The sequence below is a fragment of the Schistocerca gregaria genome, chromosome 3 (genome assembly GCF_023897955.1).
Source record: "Schistocerca gregaria isolate iqSchGreg1 chromosome 3, iqSchGreg1.2, whole genome shotgun sequence".
In the NCBI taxonomy this organism is placed as follows: Eukaryota; Metazoa; Arthropoda; class Insecta; order Orthoptera; family Acrididae; genus Schistocerca; species Schistocerca gregaria.
Genome location: NC_064922.1, coordinates 595,921,264 through 595,936,432, shown reverse-complemented (window position 1 = coordinate 595,936,432; position 15,169 = coordinate 595,921,264). Strand labels below are relative to the sequence as shown.

General features: G+C 42.6%; 1 protein-coding gene and 1 non-coding gene across 2 annotated transcripts in view; one reads left to right on the top strand and one right to left on the bottom strand.

Annotated features, from left to right (window-relative positions):
• The window catches only part of LOC126354200 (uncharacterized), a 730,861-nt gene that overhangs the window by 222,813 nt on the left and 492,879 nt on the right, over positions 1 to 15,169 (top strand). The window lies entirely within an intron of this gene.
• Positions 3,397 to 3,470, bottom strand: Trnat-ugu (transfer RNA threonine (anticodon UGU)). Its single transcript has one exon. It is a non-coding gene; the product is annotated as a tRNA-Thr (tRNA).

Below are 15,169 nucleotides of genomic sequence, written 5' to 3'. Positions count from 1 at the left end.
ACTAAGACAGTCATTCGATGTTAAGCACCATTGAAAAGTAGAAATAATAATAATTGATAATAAGCCTCTAGAACAAATAAATACTTCTAAAAACCTAGGATGAGAGGTCTTATATAACACACACAATGATAAAGAACACAAACTGCAAAACTTCGAGCAGTTGGTAGCTACTATAAATCGCACTCTCCTCAAAAATGTTAGAAAAGAGACAAATACTAAAATTTTATAATGTGATGACAGAGCCAGTTGTAATGTATGGGTAAGAGACTTGGTCTCTAGCCGCCAGTCGATGGAGGAGGATTGATGCAGAAGATATGAAACTGATAAGGCTGCTATCTGGTTACAAACTCAAAGGTTGGATGAGGAATAGTGAAATATGAAATGAACTAGGTCTCAAAAGCATACTTCAGAAAATAGAGTACAGAAAGAAATGACATGAATAGATTCAAAGGATCCCAGAAGAACGAATACCTAAAATAATATACAAATATATAGCTATAAGCAAAAGGAACGTTGGGCGTCCTAAGAAGAGATGGAACGATCAGCTGAAATCTACTTGAAATTAGAGCAGATAAGAATGCTTAAGACAAAATTGGATATGGTGGTGGTGATGATGAATTACTAACACGATAACCCCCTGCTTGCAGCCCACTCAGCAAAAGATTGTGACACATCTAACTAGCGTAAATACTCAAAAGGGAGATAAAAAAGCAAATGTACGGTGGATGTGCTAGGACCGTCACGAGCGAAACATGAACGTTGCTAATACCGGCTTCAAATATATGCAATTAAACGCGCTCTATAAACAAACCGCTGGTCGGAAACTCCTAAATTTTGCAGTCTCGCTTCGTTCACAGCGCCCTGCATCGAGGTTTTTTTGCCACTCCTTGAAGGCCGATGTCCAAGTCGGAGGCAACTATTGTAAGACTCGTCTGTTTCCGTAGCTACGAACTATCATCACTGACATCGAACGAGCAGACATATTCACGGACGACTTGTATCCAAGCGTTCACAGCACCAAGTACCGAGAGAACTGGATGACGTGTGTAGAACACACGATATCAGCTGCGGCAGTTCTGCCGCGAGACACTCCCCTGGCGGCGAGCAGGCGTGTTTGCACGCAAGCGGTGTCGAGCGCTCGCGGCCGCCTGGTCGCCTGCGCGTGTATCGATCTCTCGACGCGCACCTCTCGCACGGCGGCGTGCCGCCTGCTGGCTTGTATTTATAGCTCACGAGGGGCGCGCCAGATTGCCCGCCCTGTAGCGGAGAACGCAGTGTGGCAAGCGGCTCTCTCGCTTTTCGGTTCCCAAACCCCGAATCCCAGCACCAGCTGTCAGCGCCTCTGCAGAGTGTCAGAGAAGGGCGGAAGTTTCGCTGCTATCACGATGAAGGGGAGAGAGTGGCAAGAATGATAAGCGCATTGGGATGACAGTCAAAACAAATGCACTTTTCATTGTGGTGAAATCTTCCTACGAAATTTCATTCAAAAACTCTCTGGTTAGAGTGGAACAATTTTTACCTGGATGAGTAACGACAGCTATTTACCGGGGTACAAAAACAAAATAAAATCATTCACCGATTGCCAAGTAAGGTCGTTGTTTCAAGTTTGCTGGCGAAAAAATGCGACCACGTCTGATTCGTGCAAAACCTCCAGAGGTGAAATATCGAAAGGTAGTGTCACTACTTACGTGCCTAAGTAAGAGTCACCTGCAATACAATGACTCCCATTTACTCTTTGGTACTGGAGTGCCTGAGTTATTCTGAATTACGATGCAGTCCTTCGGATTTACACATATATCCAAAGGAAGAGGCACTGTGGCGACTACAGCCGTTATGAAATAAATTAAATGTATTTACAGTTGTGAATACTGACAACCTTCAGCTGTAGAACAAAATGACGACAAAAATTTTGTGCTGGACCGGGACAACCCGGATTTCCCGATAATTCCCAGCTGTCGCTTTACCAGTTGGCTATCCGCTGAGTAGCCGCGGTGAGGCTATGCGTCTACAACATGTCCTTATACATTCATTATGCATATTCCCGTGCGAGTGAGACATTTTACTTGATAGCCACTTCTCCAGTATCGGCGGACAAAAACGATATTGCAGCGCCTGTGTTATCATACAAGCATGTCCAAAGGAACTTGGCGTAGTAATTCAGAATAACACTTGCACTGCAGTATGGTATTTATCCACAGACACCAGGCAAGCGACTTTCAAGTTAAATGTCTCACCCATACGGGACTGTACATAAAGGATGTACGAGCACAGGTTGACAACATAATGAACTTTGGAAGTGGCCCTGAATCATGCACGAGTAGCCAAATAGTAAGGTGACCGTTCGCGCTAAGCGAGAAATTCACCTTCACGTCCCGGTCAGCAACAAATTTTCATAGACGTCATTCCATTCTACAGCTGATGGTTATTCATATTCGCAATTGTAAATACATTCACTTTGGTTCTCACTGAAAATCTGTCTACTGTAGGTGATTACCTTAAAGCAAAAGGTCATTATTCACAATGATGATAATGGCTGTGATGTGTGGGCAAACTAGGTGGTGTCCCAGGGATCAGTGTTAGAGCCACTCCTGTTCCTTACTTATATAAGTGATATGCCCTCTAGTATTACAGGTAACTCTAAAATATTTCTGTTTGCTGATGACACTAACTTGGTAGTAAAGGATGCTGTGTGCAACATTGGCTCAGTTTCAAATAGTGCAGTACATAACCTAAGTTCATGGCTTGTAGAAAATAAACTAACGCTAAAGCACAGTAAGACTCAGTTTTGACAGTTTCTGACACACAATTCAACAAAACGTGACGTTTTAATTTCACAGAAAGGGAATACGATTAGTGAAACTGAAAAGTTCAAATTTATAGGTGTTCAGATAGATAGTAATCTGTCGTGGAAAGTCTACTTTCCTTATTTTCATTTGCTTATGTCGTATGGTATTATATTTTAGGGCCACTCTTCCCATTCTAAAAGGATATTTTTTGGCTCAGAAGTGGGCGGGTCGGGCAATGAGTGGTGTAAGTTGCTGCATCCATTTTCAATAAGCTACCACTCGAATTCAAATATCGTAGCAGTAATCCACGCGCTTTCAAATCGAAACTGAATAGTTTCCTCATCGTCACTCCTTCTATTGTGTTGAGGAGTTCCTTGAAAAATTAAGCTGATTCTTGTTATATTGTTGATTGCGTTTAAATAATCTTATGGAACGACTTTTTTCGGATTCATAAAAATTTATTGTTATCTGTTATTACTTTTATATTGGAATTTGATGTACTCATACGTTCCATGACCTTGGAGATTTGGTCCTCACTGAATTACAATGAAATGAACACCCTTAGCTTCTGAAAGGCCTTGACGTACGTTAACGGGGACAGATGAAAATGTGCCCCGACCGGGTCTCGAACCCGGGACCTCCTGCTTACATGGCAGACGCTCTATCCATCTAAGCCACCGGGGACACAGAGGATAGCGCGACTGCAGGGATTTATCTCTGGCACGCCTCCCGCGAAACCCACATTCTCAAGGTATTGTCCTGCACTACATTCGTATTGCCCCCGCCCATTATACTCATTACTCGCGGCGCGTTGCCGATTCGGGCACTGTTTGTGCATTCGCACAGAAGAAGAAGATAGTCAAGTGGCCGGTGATCCTTAGTATATATATATATATATATATATATATATATATATATATATATATATATATATATATATATATATATATATATATATAAGATGGTATCTGCTCTTTTCGGACATGGACGGGGATAACAAAACACTCAATATTTGCAATGCAATATTGTATCTACCCCCTTAAGAGACAGATGGATGAACTAGATCTGGATCGAATTTGCCCATCAGATTAACGACCGTCGTTACTGCACGCTAGCCAATCTGGGGGTAACTTCCTGGCAGATTAAAACTGTGTGCTCCACCGAGACTCGAACTCGGGACCTTTGCCTTTTGCGGGCAAGTGCTCATCTGAGCTACCTAAGCACGACTCACGACCGGTACTCACAGTTTCACTTCTGCCAGTATCCGTCTCCTACCTTTCAAACTTTACAGAAGCTCTCCTGCGAACCTTGCAGAACTAGCACTCCTGAAAGAAAGGATATTGCGGAGACATGGCTTAGCCACAGCCTGGAGGATGTTTCCAGAATGAGATTTTCACTCTGCAGCGAAGTGTGCGCTGATATGAAACTTCCTGGCCGATTAAAACTCTGTGCCCGACCGAGACTCGAACTCGGGACCTTTGCCTTTTGCGGGCAAGTGCTCTACCATCTGAGCTACCGAAGCACGACTCACGCCCTGTACTCACAGCTTCACTTCTGCCAGTATCAGTCTCCTACCTTTCAAACTTTACAGAAGCTCTCCTGCGAACCTTGCAGAACTAGCACTCCTGAAAGAAAGGATATTGCGGAGACATGGCCTAGCCACAGCCTTCTGTAAAGTTTGGAAGGTAGGAGACGGATACTGGCAGAAGTGAAGCTGTGAGTACTGGGCGTGAGTCGTGCTTCGGTAGCTCAGTTGGTAGAGCACTTGCCCGCAAAAGGGAAAGGTCCCGAGGTCGAGTCTCGGTCGGGCACACCGTTTTAATCTGCCAGGAAGTTTCATATCAGCGCACACTCCGCTGCAGAGTGAAAATCTCATTCTGGAATCTGGGGGTAGTTTCCTGTGTCTTTCTTCTTTGGTCCCCAACCTCATCTTCAAAGAATAACACAAGCAGTTAAAATACGGCAACACACAAAACAAAGTTCGCATGATTCACAGACAAATGGAGCACATGACGTCCGTCTTTTAGGTTGGTTAACGACTGTGGCAGCAGGAAGGACATCAGGCCATAAATTAAAGATAAAATAAATTTTCGGAATCATGAAAAACCGCAGAGCCGCATACCATGGGATTAATGTTGTGAAAGAGAGTGTAGATGCATTTAATTCAGTCGTTCATAAACGTACAAATTGCATGGTTCCTCAGTACAATACAGAGGTTATATCTGACCTTACAATAAAATTCTTTGCACCAACATTTGTTAAAAGTTTCTATAATACCTACGGTACGTGATCAAGGATGACACGCAGTGTAATCCAATAAGAACGAATTCTCCAATGTATACATAATATCGTAGTCACGAAGATCACATCATGCTGGATAATGGAGATACCACTAAGACAAACATATGTTATGGACATATATTAACACAATACATTGAGGTGTAGCTACAGTTGTGTCGTCATTTAATTGTTTCGTGATTGATGAGAAACGTTGTCCCACTAAAGTGATACGCAGTTTTGAGCGTTTGGACACTTGTATCTGATATCTGTCTAGTGCTGGCATGCTGCAAGATGCTTACAGAACTCGGAGAAAAATACTGCGAACCGTGAGGTGGGTACATATAAGAATGTGAGTGATCAAATGGGTATGATTGTGTTTTTAGGTGGCACAGTGTGCCTATTTCGCGAAAGCCAAATCAAATCACCAAGAATGGCTGAAGTTACTAACTTAAATGGTCAAATTTGTGTGAAATGTCATGGGACTTAACTGCTAAGGTCATCAGTCCATAAGCTTACACACTACCTAACCTAAATTATCCTAAGGACAAACACACACACCCATGCCCGAGGGAGGACTCGAACCTCCGCTGGGATTAGCCGCACAGTCCATAACTGCAGCGCCCTAGACCGCTCGGCTAATCCCGCGCGGCAAGTAACTAACTGTATTTTCTTATATATCACAGTCAATGTGTTGAATTTGTATGTAGTGGGACGTGTGTGTCCCAGAAAACTTCAAAGAACGTAGAAAACAATGGTATGTGGTATGTCAACGCCATCTTCAAATTTTATGTTGAAAACCTATGTGCGAATTTCGTGTTTTCCGTTGTCAGGACAAATAATGTGTTTTGGTACTGATTTGTTATACTTTTTTCGTAATTGCCATTCTGATGAAATCATTCTAAAGTTAAAAAAATATCTCTGAATATCGTAGGTTAACATGAAAACGTGGGAGTAGTCATTTCACCGATTTTTCGATATGTCACCTAAAAATTTTTTTGGAACTGTATATTTATCACAAATTTTAAACTTGGAAGGACTAACGTGGGTATGAGGTATTCTTAAGTGTGATAACATACACAGAACTGTCCACACCAGACATATCCTAAATACAAATGCGTAAGTACTTACCATGTGAACCGTTTCATCACTGATACCTTTATTATCCACATGCGACACATCCACTCATAACAAATTTTGTTCCCTGTAACAGGTGGTTGTGAAAATGGCCAAAGCTCAAAACTAGTCAAAAAGTAAATAGATAGCAGCTTGGAAGTTAAACATTTCAAAATCTCTTTTCTTGAATATTCGAGAACTGCGAACGGAACACAGTGAAAACGTTTATAAAAGATTTATTTTCTTCCTCAGAGTGTTACCCACTGACATAGTTATATTCGTGAGCTATTCCTGTGTACGCTTTCTTTCCAGTTCATTTTAAATTCTCGTTCTACTTCATATTTCTTGATATAACTTTGTTTTCGACTTCGAAAGAGTATCATTATTCAAATTATTTAGTCGTCTTCGATTTCTTTTTCAGTTTTCACACTGAATCAGCCATTCATCGTCCATCGTCCCTCAATGGGTATGATCGTTCACCAGAGGCTACCGGTGTTATCTGAAACGAAAAGTGAAGCTTCTGAGCTCAGTAATAATATTTTACGCGTTTAGATACGTTATACGCGAAAGAGTCATGGATCTCTCAACCACCAGACATAGCCGCCCCCGCAGATAATTTGATAAACGAGGCTCGTCCATTAAGCAGTCTGCAGAGAGGTAAAGTTTCAGAGAGCACATCCCATTCTCGTCAGCTTCACTCTTCTCCAAAACCAGTCCTAACGGTATGCTCTCATAATACAACGGCTTAGAGCCATTTGAACCATTTGAATTACAACGTACTGTTAGAAACGCCCTCGCGAATCATTGGGGCGGTTAGTCAGAATGGAAACAAATGAATTTTCTATTCACTTGCAATAAACACATGGAATATTTCCCTTAACTCCTACATTTACGTCTGCGTATACAGGATATAGCAGGAGAATCGGACGATCATTCGAAGCAGAAAAGTCTAGTAAGCATGGTCTCTAAAACGCACGAGCAATTTTTTTCATCTTAGCTACTGTGGAAGTGCTTTGGTTTCCATAGTGTGAGCGGCAGTAATAGGGACCAAAATGAGAAAAAGAAGTCCAGAAACATGGACTCTAATGTTCATGACTAAGAACAACTGAGTACTTGTTCATCTTCGCTAATGTGAAACAACGCTCATAGCTATAAAGATATGCATTTTAGAGCCGACATCTTCTAGAAAAATATGGAAAAGCAAAGAGCTTGTTTCACGGTACCGCAGATGAAGAACATAGCTCTTTAGGTTTGCATTTAAGAGCCCGTGTTTACTAAGCTTTGTTGCTTCGGATGATCGTTCCTGTCATGTCCTTAACTATTGACCTGTCCTCCTGGGACAGCCTGTATAATGCACAAGCCACTCAACAAAATGCTAATTACTCCCGTTCTTGTTCCGCTTGCAAAAGTTACAAGTGAAAAATTATTCTCCGTATGCTTCTCTATGCGCCCTAATATCTATTATTTTGTGTTAACAATGCCTACGTTAAGGAAATGTTGGAGGCAATAGACTAGTTCTTCAGTTTTCAGCCTTCAACCTATCTAAACTTCCTCGATAATGGTTGGGAAAAGATCATCTTCTTTCCCCCAAGCTTTACCATCGTGACTGTATTAATATAACAATAATATATTAATATAAAAAATTTGGGTTTTGAGATTTTTACAAAAATGACTTTCAGCAGATCTCAAATTTCAAATCGGATTGTCTTGACAAACAGTCTAATTATTGGATCTGATCTTGTTCAACATTGCTTTTCCTTTGAACTGGCCCTTGCTTTACCATTCCTTTATTTAATCTTTGCACTTGTAGCTAAGTAATGTTCATTGAAAATGCAATGAAGACTAAAAACAATTACATTAGAATTAAAATGCCCCTTTTAGTATGCACTCCATAGAACTGCTATTCAATACATTGCATCATTGCAGTTTATTTCCTCGAGCATCTGACCTGTCACTGTATGACTGCAATGGATCTACTCTTCACGCTAACTACGAGAGCAGTACGAAAGATCCGTAGAATATTCCTATTCACGATGTTCACACTGGTGTGTGAAATTTTGTATGAAGGTTCTTGCCTGACAATCGTTCCCTCTCCATGATCTTCTTAAGAATGTCTCGTTTTAACTTTAAACTTACAAATAATATTAAATAAAGTTTTACATCTAGTTTTTAAACTAAGCGCACACGGCAAAAAATAGTTATGCGCCCAAAAAGGCGTCACAATAGTGCCTTGTAACACCGCCTTTAGCTTTGATGACGGCCTCGTTTCGGCGTGAAAGAGAAACCATAAGATGCATCGGGCATGCCACAGCCAGCTAAGACCACTCATTCTACCCTGTAGATCAGACAGAGTGCCGGGATATTGATTGCTGTACTATGTTTCACTCGCTCTTCCAAAAACTCTCAGACAAGCTCAGAATCGTTTAGTTAAGCGAGCTAGTCGAGATATAACAAGATGATTGAGTGTCGATCAAAACAGAAACAAATGGATGCAATCTTGTGAACACGCCTATTGTTATCTCGGAAGGCAGGAGTGTTCACAGCATAATTATTTCTGTGTTGAGTACGCATAGAATCATACAACGAGATGACAGAAGTCATGAGATAGCGATATGGACATATACAGGTAGCGTACAAAAGATATAAAAGGGCGGTACATTGTCGGACCGTCATTTCCATGAGATTCATGTGGAAAGGTTTCCGACGTGGTTACGGCCTCACGACGGGAACTAACAGACTTTGAACACAGACTGATAGTTGAAGTCAGACGCCTGAGTTATTCCGTTTCGGAAATCGTTAGGAAATTCAATACTCTGAGATCCACAGTGTCAAGAGTGTACCGAGAATACTGAATTTCAAGTATCTCCTCACACAACGGACAATGCAGTGGCCGACGGGCTTCATTTAACGACCTTGAGCAGCAGTGTTTGCATATAGTTCTCATTAAATGAAATAACTGCAGCAAGTACAACGAATTTATCTATTTTTACCGAGTGGCGAAATCTGGTGTTAATGGGCTATGACAGCATACGATGGACGCAAGTGTCTTTATTAACAGCAATATATCGCCTGCAGCGGCTCTCCTGGGCCGGCCTGAGTGGCCGAGCGGTTCTAGGCGTTACAGTCTGGAACCGCGCGACCGCTAAGATCGCTGGTTCGAATCCTGCCTCGGACATGGATGTGTGTGTTGTCCTTAGATTAGTTAGGTTTAAGTATTTCTAAGTTCTAGGGGACTGATGACCTCCAAAGTTAAGTCCCACATTGCTCAGAGCCTTTTGAACCATTTTTTTGACTCTCCTGGGCTCGTGACCATATCAGTTGTACCCTAGACGACTGGAAAATCGCGACCCGATCAGACGAGTCTGGATTTCAGTTGGTAAGAGCTGATGGCAGGTTTCGAGTGTAGCGTAGACCTCGGAAGGCATAAACTCAAGTTGTCGACAAGGCACTGTGCAAGCTCCATAAAGGTGTGTGGGCTGTGTTTTCATGGAGTGGACTCTGTCCTCTCGTCCAACTGAACCGATCTTTTTCTGGAAATTGTTATGTTCGGCTACTTGTCGACCTCTTGCAGCTATTCATAGACTTCATGTTCCCAAACAATGATGAAACTTTTATGGATGACATGGCGCCTTGTCACCAGCCGGCAATTGCTGGCGATTGGTTTGAAGAACATTCTGGACAATTCGAGCGAATTATTTAACCATCTAGAATGTCCGACATGAATCCCATCGATCATTTGTGGGACATAATCGAGAGGTCAATACGTACGCAAAATCCTGCACCGGCAATACTTTGGCAATTATAGACGGCTTTAGAGGCAGCATGGCTCAGTATCTCTGCAGGGAACTTCCAACGACTTGTTGAGTTCGTGTCACGTCGAGGTACAGGGCAAAAGGAGATCCGAAACGATATATGGAGGTATCTCATGAGTTTTGTCACTTCAGTGTTTATTATTTGCATAATGGTTCACAACATTTATTACTGTGTGAAGCATACACAGTACTTTACTCTCTTATGAAGAGCATTCGCATTGTGCACGATATGTGATTAGTAAACATTTTGGTACAAAGTCCTAATGAGGTTAAGCTGCAGTTCCAAGAAGCGCATCCATTCAATGAGCGATGAACAGGGTGCGTGTTGCGGCTGTGGCACCAACTGGCAGGACGTTGAGCCCGCAATTAGACCCACTGAGTCCGCAGTTGAACTGCGCTTGACTCCCTACTTCGCTCTGCTACCGTCCTCTAAATGCTCCGCGGACGGAACGATGCGGAATGATGCTGAGTAAACTTCTAGTTCCGCCCCTGTGACCGGCACAGCAAAATAGTGCTCCACAAACGGCGCTGTGCGTCTTTACTTCGCCCTCTGTATGCCGGAACTGAAGCACGGCGTGGTCCCAGTGCATATGCCTGCTTTGCAGACGAAACAGCTGTCGCTGCTGTACCGCCTCGCGCATCTTTGACCTGTGCATAAAATGCCCATCATGAAGATACAAAGAAATGGCAACGCTTGGTCACCGAGAATGTTGACATAATTATACTGGTCCGTGCTAAGACTAATGTTAATGAGTCGACCCGAGTCATAGTATGACAACCACACCAAAAACATCACAGAACCACACCCGGCCTAAACTTCACACTCCACGTGCTCGTGTTAAAAGCCTCATTCAGGGTCCAATGTCCTCGACACCTTGCATCATTTGAAAAGAGCCAGAATTGTGACTCGCCTTCCCACACTACAGGCCTACAGACAGCTGCTGTCCAGTTCTGTATTTTTGGCCCCTTTATGTGCTGGTGTAAGGAATGGACTTTTGCGAGGCAATCTATAGATGTCAATGCATGCAGTTCTCAGCTTAATGTCCGCTGCAAAACGAACACAAGAAATTTCTGTCGTGTTTGAAACTGTTTGTTGTTAACAGGTCGTGTCAGTTGTCTCCGGTCCCTGGTAGTTAGTATCTTTTTACAACCACTGTTCTAACGCCATGGTACATGGTTACGAATGTTACAACATTCACAGTCGGCACGTTGGACACTAAGTGTTGGTACGCCTACAAATTGGTATACTTAATTAACGGCGTTGTCATTATCACGTCCGAACGCGATAGATCGCGCAACTTCAGTTATCTGACGGGAACCGGTGTTACCATTACTGCAAAACTGCCGGGCACTTTTTCATAATGGCTTCACTAGTATTTCGTCCTGCGAGCTTGTAGGGCTTACACTACATGCAATCATGAGACAAGAAAAGCGAGGTACTCTTATTTCTGACAATACTGAAATATAATATAGATGAAACCTCATTTACCCACTTGAGAAAATATTCTAGATGCTGTCTCTAGGAGGTACTGATACTTCTTTTGATGTAAGGAGGTCTTTCCACCGTCGGCATCTGCGTCTTTGCCTGCTGCCGCATTCTTTCGTGGGATTTGGTTGTAACTGACGATTCAGTGGTAATATTGTATCCGGGCATCTGCAGCCGCCTATTCATATTATCACTGCCTGGACCATCACTACCTGGATCATCACGCAGGAGCAGATTTAGGTCTTTGCTTGAATGTTGATTTCTTAATACATTTAGTACTTCGTGCACCTCACTATGGTTTCGATGTTGTATAGGCTCTTGATTACGAGGAGAGTCTTTTTCCTTTCAGTATTTACGCTCCCATCGTCACATTGAATGCTGTGGGATCCTGATATCATCGTATTTGTGCTGAAATTCTTGCTTATTTTATATAAATGCGGCAGCTATGAGTCGTGTCAAATGATGAAATGTATCATATCCAAGAATGGTTTCGAATACGTGATTCTACAAAAGTCTGTTAAGTTTGGCAAGAACGGATTCCCTTCAACCAGTATTCCTCTAATCCTGTATCTCTTGTCACCCCTTACCGATCCATTTTCTCATATATTCCCATATTCCCATATTGATTTAGGAATTATTGCTTCCAATCAAATTGTTATTTTCTTACATCAGATGTGCGTTGTCACACGCTCCCACAATTTCACCTACGTATATCACATATAACAACAAAGTAAATCTTAAGGCACCGGTTAATCTCCAGAATCTTGGTAATATTTGGCATAGTTGCCAGGAGTACAGGCAAGTAACCATAAAATGGTATTTACACATTGTGTCAACTATAGACTGGATGTTTGACTTCAGAAACCAGTCGTCTGTTAAATTTTACTCTACAAGTGAACTGTTTACCACAAACATCCTGCAAACCTTCCACTTTTCCCCTAAAACACCCACTTTTAGATGTGTAGATTTGGTTCAGGGTAGGTTTGAGTGTTGTAAGGTTTGCAGCCATTTCGTCTCAGCTTCCCTGCATTTCCTGTTTATTTCATTCCTCAGCAACTTGTATTTCTGTATTCCTGAGTTTCCCTGAAAATTTTTGTACTTCCTCCTTTCATCAGTCAACTAAAGTATTTCTTCTGTTGCCAACAGTTTCTTCGCAGTTACCATCTTTGTTCATACGTTTTCCTTCCCAACTTCTGTGATGGCCTTTTTTATAGATATACATTCCTCTTCAACTGTACTGCCTACTGAGCTATTCCTTATTGCTGTATCTATAGCCTTCGAGAACTTCAAGCTTATCTCGTCATTCCTTAGTACTCCAGTATCCCACTTCTTTGCGTATTGATTCTTCTTGACTAGTGTCTTAAACTCCAGCCTACTCTTCATCACTACTATATTGCGATCTCAGTCTATATCTGCTCCTGGGTACGCCTTACAATCCAGTATCTAATTTCGGAATCTTTGACCATGATGTAATCTAACTGAATTCTACCCGTATCACCCGGCCTTTTCCAGGTATACCTCCTCCTCTTGTGATTCTTGAACAGGGTATTCGCTATTATTAGTTTAAACTTATTACAGGACTCAATCAGGCTTTCTCATTCCTTGTCCCAAACCCATATTCTCCTGGAACCTTTTCTTCTACTCCTTCCCCTACAACTGCGTTCCAGTCCCCAATGACTATTAGATTTTCATCCTCCTTTACATTATTACCCTTTCAATATCCTCATACACTTTCTCTATCTCTTCATCTTCAGCTTGTGACGCCGGCGTGTATACCTAAACTATCGTTATCGGTGTTGGCTTGCTGTTGATTCTGATAAGACGAGCCCTGTCACTGAAGTGTTCACAGTAACACACTCACTGTCCTACCTTCCTATTCATAACGAACCCTATTCCTGTAATACCATTTTCTGCTGCTGTTGATATTACACTATACTCATCTGACCGGAAATCCTTCTTTCCACCTCACTTCGGGCCATGTGGCGGGTGAAAGTCAGGTTGGTATTCCCCTACTGTCTGTGGAGTCTCCAGACACGTCTTCGCTGATCATCGGGGCTCCATTCGAAGCGGGAGTCATCACGGAAGACAGTTTACTCCACGTAATGAAATTCCAGGCCGAAGGCATGTCTAGAGATGCCACGGAGAGTGGTGGGATACCAACTGTCGCCCGCCATACGGGCCAAGAACCAGGAGTGATGGTCTGGGGTGCCATTTCATTTCATAGTAGGACTCCTGTGCTTGTCATTTGCGGCGACCTTCTGAGAATAATGTCCTCCCGTACACGGCGAGGATTTCTACTGCTTGTCTTCATACTGTCCAAAGCTTACCTTGGCCAATAAGTTCACCAGATCACCTGCCAATTGAGAACGTTTATTCCATTACGGGCAGAGTCCTCCAGTCTCGGGATTTTGACGATCTAACACATCAATTGGGCAGAATTTCGCACTATATCACTCCGGAGGGCACCCACTAACTCTGTAACCAGTGATCAATGCCGAATAATTGCTTGCACTGCAGACACCTCTGGTCCTTACGCGTAATTGACTTTCTCGATTCGTGAAACTCTTTCTCTTGAACAAATCATCCATTTTTTCTGGAATTATAATTGTTTGTCTGTCTGCATAAGTGCATCACATCTAGCGACTTGCGTCCCATTCGGATAATTACATCGTGGTGCGTCTTCTTTGTTCTTGTCTTAGAGTGTATTATTGCACCCGCCTTGAGTATCGGGCAGAGCACATCAACAACAATGAACGGCCATGCGAAACTCAGCCGAAAGTGAAAGTTAACAAACAGTTTGACGGTAATCACAGGTTCCAATGGTCAAAGCACTGCAGCACACAGCTACCAATCGTCGGTACTGAGCATTGGGAGGCGGGACCAGGTGTAAACGAATTCTGTTTAGTCATCAGTCTTCGAATTGATTTCATGAGGCCTGCAACGATTTCCTCTCCTGCGCCAACCTTTCCATCACAAAGCAGAACTTGTAACCTACGTCTACAATAAGAAACTTCCTGGCAGATTAAAACTGTGTGCCGGACCGAGACTCGAACTCGGGACCTGTGAGGAAGCTGTAAGGACGGGGCGTGAGTCGTGCTTGGGTAGCTCAGATGGTAGAGCACTTGCCCGCGAAAGGCAAAGGTCTCGAGTACGAGTCTCGGTTCGGCATACAGTTTTAATCTACCAGGAAGTTTCATATCAGCACACACTCCACTACAGAGTGAAAATCTCATTCTACGTCTACAATAATTTGCTAGATGTATTCCAATCTCTTTCCTCCCCTACAGCCTCCTCTTTTGCTACGGAGGTTCTTCCCTAATGTCTTATTAAACGTCTTATCATAATGGCCCTTCTTATCTGTGTCCTCCATATATTCCTTTCCTCGACGAATCTGGAGGAAATCTCCTCATTCTTTCTCTTATCAGTCCATTTAATTTTCAACGTTCTTTTGTAGTACCACATCTCAAATGCTTCAGTTTTATTCCGTTTCGGTTTTCTCACTGTTCATGTTTCTCTACAATAGAATGCTGTTCTGCAAACGTACATTCTGAGAAATTTCTTCCTCAAATTAAGGCTATGTTTGATACCAGTAGCCATGTCTTGGGCAGAATGCCCCTTTTGCCAGTGCTAGTATGCTTTTTGTGGCCCCTTTCCTCAGTACATCATGGGCCATTTTGCTGCTTAGGTAGCAG